Below are 15374 nucleotides of genomic sequence, written 5' to 3' on the forward strand. Positions count from 1 at the left end.
TTAAGTATCAAAGCTATTGCTTTCATACTTGCAGCACTTACTAACTACCGTAAGGGGACTGTGCAGGCAAAGTTATGTAACTCTGACTGGCATTTGGACGGAATTATGGGCCCTTTATACTTAGAAAATTGAAAGTTTGGTTAAGTTTTGTGTTTTGGTCCACTTTACCCCTAAAGTATCATAGATATTGCTTTCATACTTGGAACACTCGCAAACTATCATAAGGGTACAGTAAAAGGACAAGTTGCATAACTGGATGTCATTTTTATGGAATTATGGCCCTTTTTTGACTTAGTAACTTTGAATATATGGTTAAATTTTGTGTTTCGATCCACTTTACTTCTTAAGTATCAAGGCTATTGCTTTCAAACTTCAAATACTTTCATGCTATCATGAGGTTACTGTACCTGGCAAGTTGAATTTTACCTTGACCTTTGAATGACCTTGACTCTCAAGGTCAAATTATTAAATTTCTCTAAAATTGCCATAACTTCTTTATTTATGATTAGATTTGATTGATAGATTGAAACTACTCTTACCTGACATACCACAATAGACTCCACCCAAACCATCGCCCGTGCCCCCCCCCCCCCCCCCAACCCCCCCCCCCCTTATTTTTTTTTTTTTTTTTTTAAGATCATCTCACAAATGACCACCACACCCTCACACTATACCCCCACCACCCCCTCCCCAATTTTTTTTTAAACGGTTACAAAACAAAACTATTTATTTTGATTATTTTATGTTTGAAATACCGTCCAACCATCGCACCCAAGAATCCCCACCCCCCCTCCCCCCACCCTAATCCCCCCCCCCCCCCCCCTTATTATTATTTTTTTTTTTTTTAAGATCATCTCACAAATTACCACCACACCCTCACACTATACCCCCCCCCCCCCCCCACCTCACCCCCCCCCCATTTTTTTTTTATGAAACGGTTAAAAAACACAAATATTTATTTTTATTATTTTATGTTTGAAATACCGTCCAACCATCGCACCCAAGAATCCCCCCCCCCCACCCACCCCCCCCCCCCCGATTTTTTTTCTCCTTTTTTTCGCATTTTTGGAAGAAAAAATAAATGTCCACACCCCCACACAATGCACCGCTCTTCACTCCACCCCTCCCTCCTTTGTGATTGAAAATGAGAGTCCCTTCACCTTTAAAAAAGAAAATAGATGAGCGGTCTGCACCCGCAAGGCGGTGCTCTTGTTTTTACATACAGTTATTAGTGAATTATGAACATTTCATAAGGATCTCAAGGGTCACAACAGGTATATATATATAATATATATATAATCAAGATTTTCCATAGGCAGAGCACAGCCGGCCCGAATAGCATGGACAAGTTAACAATTTTTTTTTTTAAATATCTAGTGTGTAAAAATTACTTTGCATTGCAGAGAACTTTAAGATCATTTTATTTCTGTAAAAAATGTTCAAAGTTATATCCTGAATGATTTTAGGGCCTTAAATTATATATGGAAACAAGCATATTTAATAATAAAAAAGGCCTGTTGAGTTTTTAATTTGTTCTCTTAAAGATTTACAGAAAGACCCTTTTTAGCTCGACTATTATATATGAAATCTATATAGTGGAGCAATTCTACTCACCCGGCGTTTGCGTTAGCCTTAGCATTGGCGTTAGTGTGAGCATGCAAATGTTAAAAGTTTGCGTACTACCCCAAATATTTTCAATGTCCCTTGGCATATTTCTTTCATATTTTGCATACTTCTTAACAAACATGACCCCAACCTATAAACAAGAGCAGACAACTCTATCAAGCATTTTGTAATAATTATGCAGTCTTCGAAATTAGCTTTGAAAAGTTACATGCCAGTCGGGCCAGTTACTTAAGAATTTGTACATGCCCAACATATTTTTTACATGCCCAAACTTTTTTAACCAAAATTATAACAAATCACAACATTTTAACACTTACATGCTACACATAGTAAAGCAGAACATTTGTTTCAATAGTAGTGAATACAATTACATCTAATCAATCACTAGAATTAAGACGGTCGATCGTTACACCAGTGCTCTTGAAAAGAGCGTTCTCTGGTGTCCTCATACCATTTCTTGGCTTCCTTTTTCTCTAAATCATTGTCAATTTTCTATTTTGGAAGTGCTTTATCGGGCTTAGCCCCATCAACATACCTAAGATACTGCCTCTATGTCGACAATGACATTTGTTTACATTGACAAAAACGGAAGTGTATTACTTGATTGATTCAAAAAGTATCTTCTCGATTAATGTCTAGAGAAACCGTCGATAAGAACGGAATGTGACCGAACTGCATCGGTCAAAAACAATAATGATGACGTGTGCAAGCAGGTGCGTGTTGTTAAACCAATCGAATTTCATTGTTTTACAACTTACGGAAAGGTGTTTGTTCGCAAAATTGATCAAGAGATCTGCAAATATCAAGAACCGCTTACGATTTTTTTTTATAAACTGTCAATTGGCTTCAATAATTTACATGCCCGGCGGGCCACAAACTTGAATTTTTGTATGTGCCCGGCAGTAATTTTACTCGCCACGGGCGATCGGGCGTGTGCTAATTTCGAAAACTGATTATGGCCCCTATTCCACTTAGAAAATGCAGCAAATGTTTAAGTTTGTTTACTACCCCAAATATTTTCAATGTCCCTTGACATATTGCTTTCATATTTTGCATTTTTCTTTACCAACATGACCCCAACCTATAAACAAGAGCAGACAACTCTATCAAGCATTTTGTAATAATTATGGCTCCTTTACCATTTTGAATATTCATATTATTGATAAATCTATGTTAAAGTTGGCGTACCACCTAAAATATTTTTAACGTCCCTTGACATATTGCTTTCATATTTTGCAAACTTATTTACCAACATGACCCCAATCTATAAAGAAGAGCAGACAACTGTATCAAGCATTTTGTAAGAATAATGGCCCTTTTTCCATTATTATATGCATATTACTTAAGATTCAACCCAATAATATCTTTGACAAGTTTTAAAATGACGCCGGTTGGTTGAAAAACATGGCATTTATGAGGTGGGGCATTTTCCTTATATGGCTATAGTAAACCTTGTTATCACTCTAGAGGCCACATTTATTGTCAGATTTTCATGAAACTTGGTCAGAACATTTTTCCAATGATATCTTGGATGAGTTTGAAAATGGTTTTGGTTGCTTTAAAAACATGGCCACCAGGGGGCGGGGCATTTTTCATTATATGGTTATTTATATATGGTCCATATATGGTTATATATGGCTTTAGTAAAACCGTGTGAACACTCTAGAGGCCGCATTGTCCAATCTTCGTGAAATTTGGTCAGAAGATTGGTCTCAATGATATCTTGGATGAGTTTGAAAATGGTTATGTTTGCTTGAAAAACATGGCTGCCAAGGGGCAGGGCATTTTTCCTAATATGGCTATAAATGGCTATAGTAAAATCTTGTTAACACCCTAGAGGCCACATTTATTGTCGGATCTTCATGAAATATGGTCAGAAGATTCATCCCAATAATATCTTGGACGAGTTTAAAAATGATGCTGATTGGTTGAAAAACATGGCTGCCAGGGGGCAGAGCATTTTTCCTTCTATGGCTATAGTAAAACCTTGTTAACATTCTAGAGGCCACATTTATTGTCTGATCTTTATGAAACTTGGTCAGAAGATTTGTCCCAATGATGTCTTGAAAGAGTTCGAAAATGGGTATGGTTGCTATAAAAACATGGCCACCAGGGGGCGGGGCATTTTTCCTTATAGGGCTTTAGTAAAACCTTGTTAACACTTTAGAGGCCACATTTATTGTCAAGCTTCATGAAATTTGGTCAGAAGATTGGTCTCAATGATATCTTGAAAGAGTTTGAAAATGGGTACATTTGCTTGGAAAACACGACTTCCAGGGGGCGGGGCATTTTGTTCATTATATGGCTATAGTAAAGTCTTGTTAACACTTTAGAGGCCACTTTTATTTCTGATGTTCATGAAAAATGGTCAGAAGATTCATCCCAATAATATCTTGGACGAGTTCAAACATGATGCTGATTGGTTGAAAAACATGGCTGCCAGTGGGCTCTGCATTTTTTCTTTTATGGCTATATAGTAAAACCTTGTTAACACTCTAGAGGCCACATTTATTGTCTGATCATCATGACACTTTGTCCGAACATTTGTCCCAATGATATCTTGGATGAGGTCAAAAATGGAACAAATACGTACAGACTTTAATGATAAACACTAGTCTGGCCAATGTCGTCTTACAAGCTGGTATATACACTCACTGCTAGAGCAGAATCATTTGTCATCTGTTGCAGACAGGCAGTGGTGATCGTTCTAAGCAAATTGAGTTGCGGTTCTTTCCGTAGCTAAGGCTTCTAAGCACACACTGATTTGCAAAATATGCTCTGTAAATTCTAAAATGCGACCAACTAAAAACAAACCCTTTGCCAACTTCTAGGTCAAAGGTTAAGTTTGAACATCATGATTCCTTTTAAATGGCAAATGATATTCGCGTACGATCTTACAACTGTAACTCCCTATTCCCAACTCGGCATTTTCATCAAAGGGCATGAAGGGTGTCCAAGGTTGACAGGTTGGAATCTTTGAATGGCAGGGTGCTGCGCCCTTCCATTCATGCCAAGCTGGAGCACTGGTTTTGATGGTGTTTCACTTGTAACGCACCAAGCAGTATGACCCATTATATTTATCAACATGGCTAAAATGAGGCCAAAATAATTGTTAAATGCCCTTTGTTTATTTCCAAAGACATGGATGGATCATCTTTGTCTCTGAATATATTATAAATACTCGTGTTGTTGATTTTGTCCTGTTTGCTTATTGCAGGAAAACTGTTAACGCATTATGTTGTGAAGACTCTGTAATCAGACAGCTAGCAGTATTATGATTATCAAATATTAAAATTTGACTTAACAATATAGCGCTTCAAATTATATAAGACTTTATTTTTGTTTCAGATATTTTCCAGTTTCCCCTCACAACAATTTGCATCAAACCTCTTGTCTGGTAAGAAATTTCCATTGAAACCAACTGCTGGTAATACTATCTTTTTGGTAATGGGGGCTATATAGGAACCACTTTGTCGGTCCGTCAGTCTGTCCCGAAATTTCATCAGATCTTCACCCAAACTTGGTCACAAATTGTATCTAGATGATGTATAGGTCAAGTTTGAATATGGATCATGCCCGGTCAGAAACTAGGTCATGGGGTCACTTATTGTGTTTTAAACCTGAAGTTTGTCTGGGCCATAACTTTGTCATTTATTTCATACAGTATTTTAAATGATGGAACAGTTCATAATGATTTCAAGACATCTTCTGATCCCTGGAAGATAAACTAGGGATTGATCTGTCTGTATATAACAGTTCAGAGACTTCCAATGTAGCGTGAGATCATGTAATGATAATGTTAAATGGAAATAACATATAACCATACATGACCGGGACTTTTGCCGATTTTCCGGGACATGTATAAAATGTAGCGATATTTAAAAACATATGCATTTTTGGTACGTTTTGTTTTGTTTCGCATCGTTAATTGCAAAAGTTCGAAAGCCTATCCGAAATATACTTGATCTATTAACGTCAAATTAAACATTACTAGTTCCTTTACTAGATACAGGCCATGTGTTTTCAGTGTAATCGTTCTAAACATAGATGGTGACGTCACTGCGTTATTGTTATTAAGACCGGTGTGTAACGCGTAGTTGTTGATACGCCTTTTTTCATTTATCACATTTATATAATAAAAAATACAACAATACAGTACCGTTAGATTGTCAACTCAAATCAATTCACAATACATACAACCAATCACATAAAACAAATACAACAAAACAGTACCGGTAGATCGTCAACTTAAAATCCGTACAGTCACACATTAGTTGCACTCTTGTTTCGATGTAGATATAAGTCAATTAACAACCAAAACAATGCCGCCTTTTCGGTTTGACAGCGAACGTGAGACAATCAATATGATAACAGGACCCCTGTTAATTGATCGATTTTGACATGTAGCGTAGTCTGCCTATTCGGGTAGGCATTGTCATGGAGACGCTGCATATATACACAGATTTGAGGTGCAGTTAAGCCTAAGATAAGGTACATGTATATATGGATTTTGTAAATTCGGGGACATTTGACAGATTTCCGGGACAGCAGGACAAGTTTTTCATTTCCGGGACTGTCCCGGAAAATCCGGGACGTATGGCATGTATGATATAACAGTTCATACAGTTTAAGAAATACAATACATTTTATAAAATGTCGTTTTTATGCCCCCGAACCAGTGATTTTGAGGGCATATTAAAATCGCTCCGTCCTTTAGTTTGTTAGTCCATCCGTCCGTCTGTAAGTTAGTAAGTCCGTCTGTCAGTCCGTCCGGATTATTTTCCGTTCAATAAGTCAAGCAATTGTCATCAGATCTTCACCAAACTTCATGAAAATGTGTAAGGCAATAACATCTAAGTCAAGTTAGATAATGGGCCAAATAGACCCAGACACCCCTGAGTTATGGCCCTTGAATCATAGTAAAATAGGGTTTTTAGCTCGACTATTATATATGAAATATATATATAGTGGAGCTTTCCTACTCTCCCCGGGGTTCCAGTGTCCGTGAGCGTTGGAATGAACTATAGTGGGGGACATATTGTTTTCGCCCTGTCTGTTGGTCTGTCTGTTGGTTTGTTTGCTCCAACTTAAATATTTTGCCATAACTTTTGCAATATTGAAGAAAGCAAATTCATATTTGGCATGCATGTGTTTCTCATGGAGCTGCACATTTTGAGTGGTGAAAGGTCAAGGTCATCCTTCAAGGTCAAAGGTCAAAATATACCTAGAAAGGTGCAGATTTGCTTCAGTTTTGTGTTTAGGTTCATTATTCCTAAAATATCACAGCTATTACACTATGCCTCCAAACAATATACGAAAGCTTTACCCAAACCAAGACACTCTTGATGTTAGTAATGGTAGGTGAACGTAAGAATTAAATGCTGGCAATTCACATGAAATTGACATGAGGGTTTATTAATTATCCATGGTCCTGATCCCTTTAATATCTGAAATCCCTGTTTGTGCATATAACATAATGAGAACACCCTTTGGGCGACCTAACTTTGTATTTCAATCAGTTTCTTGTTTTGACCATTATTTTTACATTATTATCAAAACTTGTTAGTTTCCTACCCTTGAAAAAGGAGAGGGACTTACGGTTTGCGCTCTGTGTCTGTCAGTCTGACACTTTTCTGGATCCTTCGATAACTTTAAAAGTTCTTCACCCATTTACTTCAAATTAATACTGAACCCCTCTTTTGACAATACGGTCAATCTCAACTATGTATGGCCCCATTACCAACCCTGGGGTGCCCCTCCCACATAGGCCACGCCCACCCAAAATTGCCTTTTACTATAATTTCTTCATTTCTACACCGATTCACTTCTAATTGATACTGAACTTCTCTTATGACAATACGGTCAACTATGCATGGCCCCATTACCAACCCTGGGGCGCCCCTGGGTCAAACATGCGGCGTGGGGATGTGCGTCGGTCTCTGCCGCGCCATTTCTAGTCAACATTGGAAACAATGGCATCTTAAAGGAATAAATTATGTATGAGCCCAAATTTTGCAGAACTATGGCCCTTGCTCATTTTTGTTTAGCTCCTCAGCTGAAATCATCATCTAGCAGTCACAATAGTTGAGCGGTTGGAGAGGCATGCATTGCGTCCTACTACTGCTCAGACTATATCATGGTAATGCCTTATCCAAATAACACAAGTATTCACCATGTGCAAATGTCTTGTTGTCTGTATAACTCTCTCTATTAGCTCAAAGTAAAAAGCATTTGAATTTGCACACTTTGGTATTTTAGTTTAATTTTGTTTGGACATTACAATTGTTTTGAAACTAAAGATTAGTGTTGGGGCATTACACTTCTCTTTAAAATGTTTATTTGTGATTATTATTTTTTTCAGTTTGGCAGACAAAACATGCTGATCAAAAAGAATGTGTACCACAGGGGCCAGTGTTTCCATTTGAGTGATTGACAAGGAGAAGAAGAGATGAGAAATGTTATCATCATATTTTAGTCCCTACATTTATAGTGTACAGCTCAATGTATTGAACCGGTGTTGTAGAATATAATTGGAGATACATGCGAACATTATAACATTAAATATAAGATGATATTTCAAAAGCAATAAGAAATAAAAAGTATAAAAAGGTCAAAACAGTAAACCTTGTGTTTACAGTGGACAGGTTTAAAGTGGAAGTGACTAGTTAATTGTTGATCATAAGCTGCACTGATGGAAAAAATAGTGGGAAATTACTATCTAGAAAACTGTTTAACGTACGACAACAGTTTTGGAACTTCATAAATGACCGTATGTAACAGGGCTGGGCAGTTTTCCTTATATAGCTATAGTGAAACCTTTTGAACACTAGTGAAGTCACTGTTTTTTTTCCAATCTTCATGCATTTTGGTCGAATATTTGTTCAAATGATGGCTCAGTCCAGTTTCGAAATTTTTATGTCTATTCAAAAAACATATCCACTAGAGCACGAGGCAATTGTCTTTATATGGCTATAATGAAACCTTGTAAATTCTCTAGAAGTGACATTTTTAGCCATATCTCCATAAATTTTGGTCAGAATATTTATTCTAATGATAGCTCAGTTGTCGAGTTTGTAACTGGTTCCGGTTTGTAGACTAACATGGCTGCCAGTGGACATGACAGTTTTTCTTAATGTGCTAGAGTAGAACCTTGTTAACACACAATTGGCCCTTTTTATGTGCATTTTTCATGAAAGATGATCAGAGCATTTGGCCCAATGTAATCTCAGCTGACTTTGAAACTGGATCACATAACGTCAAAAAGTGGGTCAAAATGTCAAATTAAAAAAAGCTTGTAAACACTGGAAGTTGCATTTAAAATTGTGTTCCTTTTTTATGTCCCCCACTATAGTAGTGGGGGACATATTGTTTTTTCCCTGTCTGTTGGTTGGTCTGTTGGTTGGTTGGTTTGCGCCAACTTTAACATTTGCAATAACTTTTGCAATATTGAAGATAGGAACTTGATATTTTGCATGCATATGTATCTCATGGAGCTGCACATTTTGAGTGGTGAAAGGTCAAGGTCATCCTTCAAGGTCAAAGGACAAATATATGGGTCAAAATCGCTCATTTAATGTACACTTTTGCAGTATTTCAATATTCAAGATAGCAACTTGATATTTGGCATGCATGTGTATCTCATTGAGCTGCACAATTTGAGTGGTGAAAGGTTAAGTTCATCCTTCAAGGTCAGATGTCAAATATATGTGTCCAAAATCGCTCATTTTATTATACTTTTGCAATATTGAAGATAGCAACTTGATATTTGGCATGCATGTGTATCTCATGGATCTGCACATTTTGAGTGGTGAAAGGTCAAGGTCATCCTTCAAGGTCAGTGGTCGAATATATGTGGCCCAAATCGCTAATTTTATGAATACTTTTTCTATATTGAAGATAGCAACGTGATATTTGGCATGCATGTGTATCTCATTGAGCTGCACATTTTTAGTGGTGAAAGGTCAAGGTCATCCTTCAAGGTCAAATATATGGGTCAAAATTGATCATGTAATGTCACTTCTGCAATATTGAAGCTAGCAATTTTATATTTGAAATGCATATGTATCTCATGGAGCTGCACATTTTGAGTGGTGAAGGGTCAAGGTCATCCTACAAGGTCAAACGTCATATAGGGGGACATTGTTTTTCACAAACACATCTTGTTTAAAGTTTGTCAAAACATTTGCTGTAATGATAAGCAAAGTCAAGTTTATAAATAATAATTTGTCTACAAATTACATATTTTTCATTAAGTTCATTTATTATTCTAAACTACACCCTCTCAGAATAGTTTAGTTACTTCTGGTCACAGTTGAGCACCTTAGGGCTCTTGTTCAATAATTTGATTGTTTTGGAAAATTGTCATTTTGCCAAAATGTGAGCAAGTCCAAATTTAATTAACCCTGCTTTGTAGTATCTTGTTTTCCTTATATGTAAAAAGTGGAAAATTATCTATGAATCTGACTGCATAGATATTTGGTATTCAGCAAAGCATCGTGTAAATGTAGTAAAACTAAACACAATTGTGTTAGCATAAAACTGGCCATGCCATGGGGGTCAAATGGTAAATACAGACTTGTAGGAAAAAGACTTCTAAAAATTTTATCCGTTAAATATATTTTGTGTACATAATGATTAGCTTTTTCCTTCAACTTATCGCTTTCATGGTGTAAAGAAAACATGCCGACTTACTAAGTAAGTCGGAGATCTGGGTTTGATTCCCAGTGAAAGTCAAGTCACAAGGAAAAATGCTTATTGTTGGAAGGATTTATTAGTTATTCAAAACGTAAGATTTTTTTCTTTGCTCGTTCAGTTACAAATAACAGCAAATGATCTGAAAGTATTTGTTTATAACGTAGAAGTTAGTGTCATGAATAGTAAATTGGAATAATGCACTTAATAGAAACTTAACATATTGTATATAAGACTAAAATACGCAGAAATGAAATACCAGTAGCATTATTAATACATTTTTATACCCCCACAAACGAAGTTTGTCGGTCCGTCTGCCTGTCTTGTCTGTCGGTCCGTATTAAGTGTCCGCTCTCTAATTCAAGTTGTTTTTACCCGATCTTCACCAAACTTGATCAGATGTTGTATCTATATGATGTCTAGGTCAAGTTCGAATATGGGTAATGCCGGGTCAAAATCAAGGCCAAGGGGTCACTTAGTGCGTTTTAAACTTTGAGCATGGTTTCCGCTCTCTAATTATGCACCGCTTCGAAGAAGAAGGGTATATTGTTTTCCACATGTCGGTCGGTCGGTCCGTCCATCAGATGGTTTCCGGATGATAACTTGAGAACGCTTAGGCCTAGGATCATGAAACTTCATTGGTACATTGATCATGACTGGCAGATGACCCATCTTGATTTTCAGGTTACTAGGTCAAGGTCACAGTTATTCCAAATAATAAAATGGTTTCAAGAAGGTAACTCAAGAATGCTTAGGCCTAGGATCATGAAACTAAGGATCATGAAACTTCATAGGAACATTGATCATGACTGGCAGATGACCCCTATTGATTTTCAGGTCACTGGCTCAACGGTCACAGTGACAAAAACGTATTCACACAATGGCTGCCTCTACAACTGACAGCCCATATGGGGGGCATGCATGTTTTACAAACAGCCATTGTATATACTACTACCCCATGCTCGTATATAAGTAATGCCGTATCAAGCCAGTACTATACTAGCGAGTCATGTATCGGATATATCCTACTACCCATGCTCGTATATAAGTAATGCCGTATCAAGCCAGTACTATACTAGCGAGTTATATAGCGGGTATATCCAGGGACCTATACAAACAAAGGGATTAGCAACCTCGCGATATCCCGTTACAGCACGCAAAATAAACCGGTGCGCGAGATCAGGGACCTATACTTTAATCTCGATCGATTGGTCCCGGTGTAGCGATAATAAACCGGTGCGCGAGATTTGATAATCTCGATCGATTGGTCCCTGTGTAGCGATAATGCGGCTACACGATATCGATTGCGAGGGATTTCGCTTATTTAACGCGTTACGTTTTTTCGGATTCAAATTATATTATGTTAAATAAACAAGTACCTATTCGTTTAATTGTTGCGTTGTTGATCTCAAAATCAATCATTAATTAGTCTTATTATTACGCAGTATGTCAAATGGGCACCCAATTATCGGACTCTTTGATGAATATTAATTGCCGGTTGTTTCGCCAGGGTTAAATTGCCGTTGTTTATCGCACGTATGTGCATGTAAAAAAGACCGGTCTTTTAATAGAACAGAACAGAACAGAATAGAATTAAAATGTTACCATGTTTTGTTTAAAATAGCAACATTATCAAGACATGTTAAGTGCAAACAACTCAAAATGTATAATTGTTCTTTTAACCTCCGACGCAGCAAATTTTCGAATGTCATTTTAATATTTATTTGGACTTCCTTAAGTCATAGTGAACGTTGGAATTCATGGAATTTACTGAAAATGTCTTCTAAACATAAAAATTTCCTTTCATGGGATGACGACATAGATTTAGATTTGGTATAAGGTTATTATACTGATGATGAGGCAAACAATAAATCGCAAGCAAGCACGAAAGAGCTGTGCTATATTTGTCCTGTTTGTGGTGCGGAGTATAAAAGTGTATCAGGATTTCGAGGTCATGTCATAAAAAAACATTAACAGAATTTACGAGGTAATAAATATTGGATGCATTTTTTTAGTTCTGCATTTTGCGTACAAACCAAACAAAAAACAAGAAAGGTTTTCGTGTTTTAGTAGTTCTATATATATATATATATATATATATATATATATATATATATATATATATATATATATATATATATATATATATATATATATACTCATGTTTTATTCGTTTTATTATCATATATATCTCGAACAATCAATATATAAAACAACATTAATAAATCAAATCCTCGCACATGCAAGTAAGATATCCAAAACAGTGGACACATGATACGGTGTAATAATGATGAGACAATTGAATCAGGCATTTACAGTAACTACTAAATAGTGTGTACAAAGGAGTTTAGTGTTTTATTCCTTTAATTATTTTCAAAGAAATGAATATAAAACGTGTTGTAGAATGGTTTTAACAAAATTATGGACAAAGATTTAAATGCAGTTAATAGAACATAGAAGTTTATTCTGACTTAAGCATGTTAAGCTAATCGTCATTTACATTACATTTACAATAACAGCATGCTTTTGAAGTAAATACAAATCATGCATCACTTCGAAAAAGTTCCTTTTACAATATAAGGAATAAACATGTTTTCGTGAGAATGTTAATATTGTTAATACATAGTGACCTGTCTGTACCAAAGTTCATAAGTGAAAAATATAATTATTAAATGACTTTTTTTAAACAAGAATTACATACATTAATATAAAATTAGGACACATATAAGAAAAAAATATGATCCCTGCATATAACTGCATAAAGTATATACTTGCATTGTTTTTTCATTCGTAATTTTTTTTTTAGAAATATAGAATTGAGTAATACTGACAATGTAAAAGCTGTATGATATACCTCTACCTATGCTACACTTAATTGTAGTTAAGTATAAGTAAAATCCCTGTGTTGACAACCTATACTAAAGCAAAACTATAGTTTATGTATAGCGATATGGTTCCTTAGAGTATATAAAGTACAATCATTTTATTTAGAGAGAAATCTATAAGTAAAATTAATAACTCCATCTATATAAACTAGTTAATTTCATGTATCTATATCCCTACATCGACTATCTATGCGAAAAAAAAATAATTGAAAATTCCACCTCAGGATTTCCTACTTCTGTGTTGGCAACACTTGGTTAAATTGTACTCTTATTATTTCTCGATTGCTTTGTCACGGTCTCGCTTTGTCAAAATGGCGGCTGTTAAAATTTGCCTCGAAGCGCGAAGTCTCGTTGGGTCGCAAGTCTCGTTCCCTTTTGCGTAACAACGCGATAGCTTGTTCTTCGGTTCAGTGAGTGTCTCATCCCTTTGTTTGTATAGGTCCCTGGTATATCCTATTACCCCATGCTCGTATATAAGTAATGCCGTATCGAGCCAGTACTATACTAGCGAGTCATATACCGGATATATCCTACTACCCCATGCTCGTACATTAGTAATGCCGTATCAAGCCGGTACTATACTAGCGAGTCATAGCGGGTATATACTACTACCCCATGCTTATATATAAGTAATGCCGTACCAAGCCAGTACTATACTAGCGAGTCATATACCGGGTATACCCTACTACCCCATGTTCGTATATAAGTAATGCCGTATCAAGCCAGTACTATACTAGCGAGTAATATAGCGGGTATATCCTACTACCCCATGCTGGTATATAAGTAATACTGTATCAAGCCAGTACTATACTAGCGAGTTATGTAACGGGTATATCCTACTACCCCATGCTGGTATATAAGTAATGCCGTATCAAGCCAGTACTATACTAGCGAGTTATGTACCGGGTTTATCCTACTACCCCATGCTGGTAAACGAGTCTTTTACCGGGTATATCCAACTACCCCATGCTCGTATAAGTAATGCCGTATCATATCGCGTACCATTTGGGTCAAAAGTCAACAAGACCTACTAGGTTAAAAGAAAATGTACGTCGACGTACAATATGTACGTCGACGTACAAAAATTGTACGTCGACGTACAAAATTGTACGTCGACGTACAATTTTATCGACCCTTGAGTGTTAGCCAATCAGAAGACGCCTTATATCTGTTGCTTTGATCCGCATATTAAACATTCACCGTGGAATTGTAAAAAATGGCGGCCTCCATACAATCATTCGGTTCTGGAAAAAAACACCTGTTTGACAACAATTATTGTCCAAAAAACTAATGTCAGTCAAAGAGAACATGAGGAATTATTCTTTATATCGGTTTCCTTTACTTATCAGTAATGTCATAGTGGTTTTCAATTGAAATAATGCTCTATTTTACGAAATTCCCCTTCGTCCAAAATTTCCCTATCCGAAATCGTTTACTCGAGTACTGTAAAACCAGATGTTTCATCCTTTTGTGTTTTTATTTATTTATTTTAATCGAAATTGATAAGACACCACCCGATAGCTTGTACGGTATGGGATGGGTCGCTTTCCCCGTGCGGACTTGCTCACACGACCGGAGGACGCCGACTTTCGGTGAATAGCTAGTTGCAATAATCCAACTCCCAGCTATATTGACCCTCCGGGTCGCTGAGCTGTATGAATGTACTCATAAAATCTCAGAGCATACAAGAAGAACTAGGTGAATAGCATACTATGACGTCGGACGAAAATGGCAGATGACCAAAACATGATATTGGAGGCAGGATAAAACTGTTCTTGATGTATTATAACTAGGTAGGTTTATGTTGTTTTATTTGTTACTTCTTTGTACAAGCAACAATAGCTAAATATATTTGGTAGTCAAAGGTTGTAAAGCTTAAAACATTATAGGAATCTACATCAACCCTGCTTGGCTACATGCATTTTAAAGTTAGACATGAAGGCTGACAGTAATGAATATCAGCTTATAAAATGGGTCTGCCTTTCACGTCAATCTAGTTAGACTAATCTAAAAGTAGCATTCATTTCGATTTGTCGCCGGGTGGTGAAAAATGTGTGGCCAGTCCGGGACTCGAACCTGGGACACTTACTTACAGGGCGAATGCTCTCCCGACTGAGTTTACCGGGCCGCCACACATCTTTTAACCAATCCCGCATAAGTTCGGTAGAGTGA

General features: G+C 36.6%; 1 protein-coding gene and 1 long non-coding RNA gene across 4 annotated transcripts in view; one reads left to right on the plus strand and one right to left on the minus strand.

Moving 5' to 3' along the window:
• Positions 1-15374, plus strand: part of LOC127857309 (uncharacterized) — a 48970-nt gene that overhangs the window by 5563 nt on the left and 28033 nt on the right. The window contains exons 4-6 of one of the 3 annotated variants that reach the window (XR_008038372.1): positions 4975-5023; positions 7674-7765; positions 7988-8083. This is a non-coding gene — a long non-coding RNA (uncharacterized LOC127857309). The remainder of the gene's footprint in view (positions 1-4974; positions 5024-7673; positions 7766-7987; positions 8084-15374) is intronic. The other 2 variants (XR_008038370.1, XR_008038371.1) reach the window with 2 other exon arrangements.
• LOC127857146 (uncharacterized) overlaps positions 13667-15374 on the minus strand; it is a 36449-nt gene continuing 34741 nt past the window's right edge. Inside the window, exon 8 of the mRNA XM_052393565.1 lies at positions 13667-14047. The gene's annotated coding sequence lies outside the window, so the exon portion shown is untranslated. The remainder of the gene's footprint in view (positions 14048-15374) is intronic.

The sequence above is a fragment of the Dreissena polymorpha genome, chromosome 1 (genome assembly GCF_020536995.1).
Source record: "Dreissena polymorpha isolate Duluth1 chromosome 1, UMN_Dpol_1.0, whole genome shotgun sequence".
Taxonomy (NCBI): domain Eukaryota; kingdom Metazoa; phylum Mollusca; class Bivalvia; order Myida; family Dreissenidae; genus Dreissena; species Dreissena polymorpha.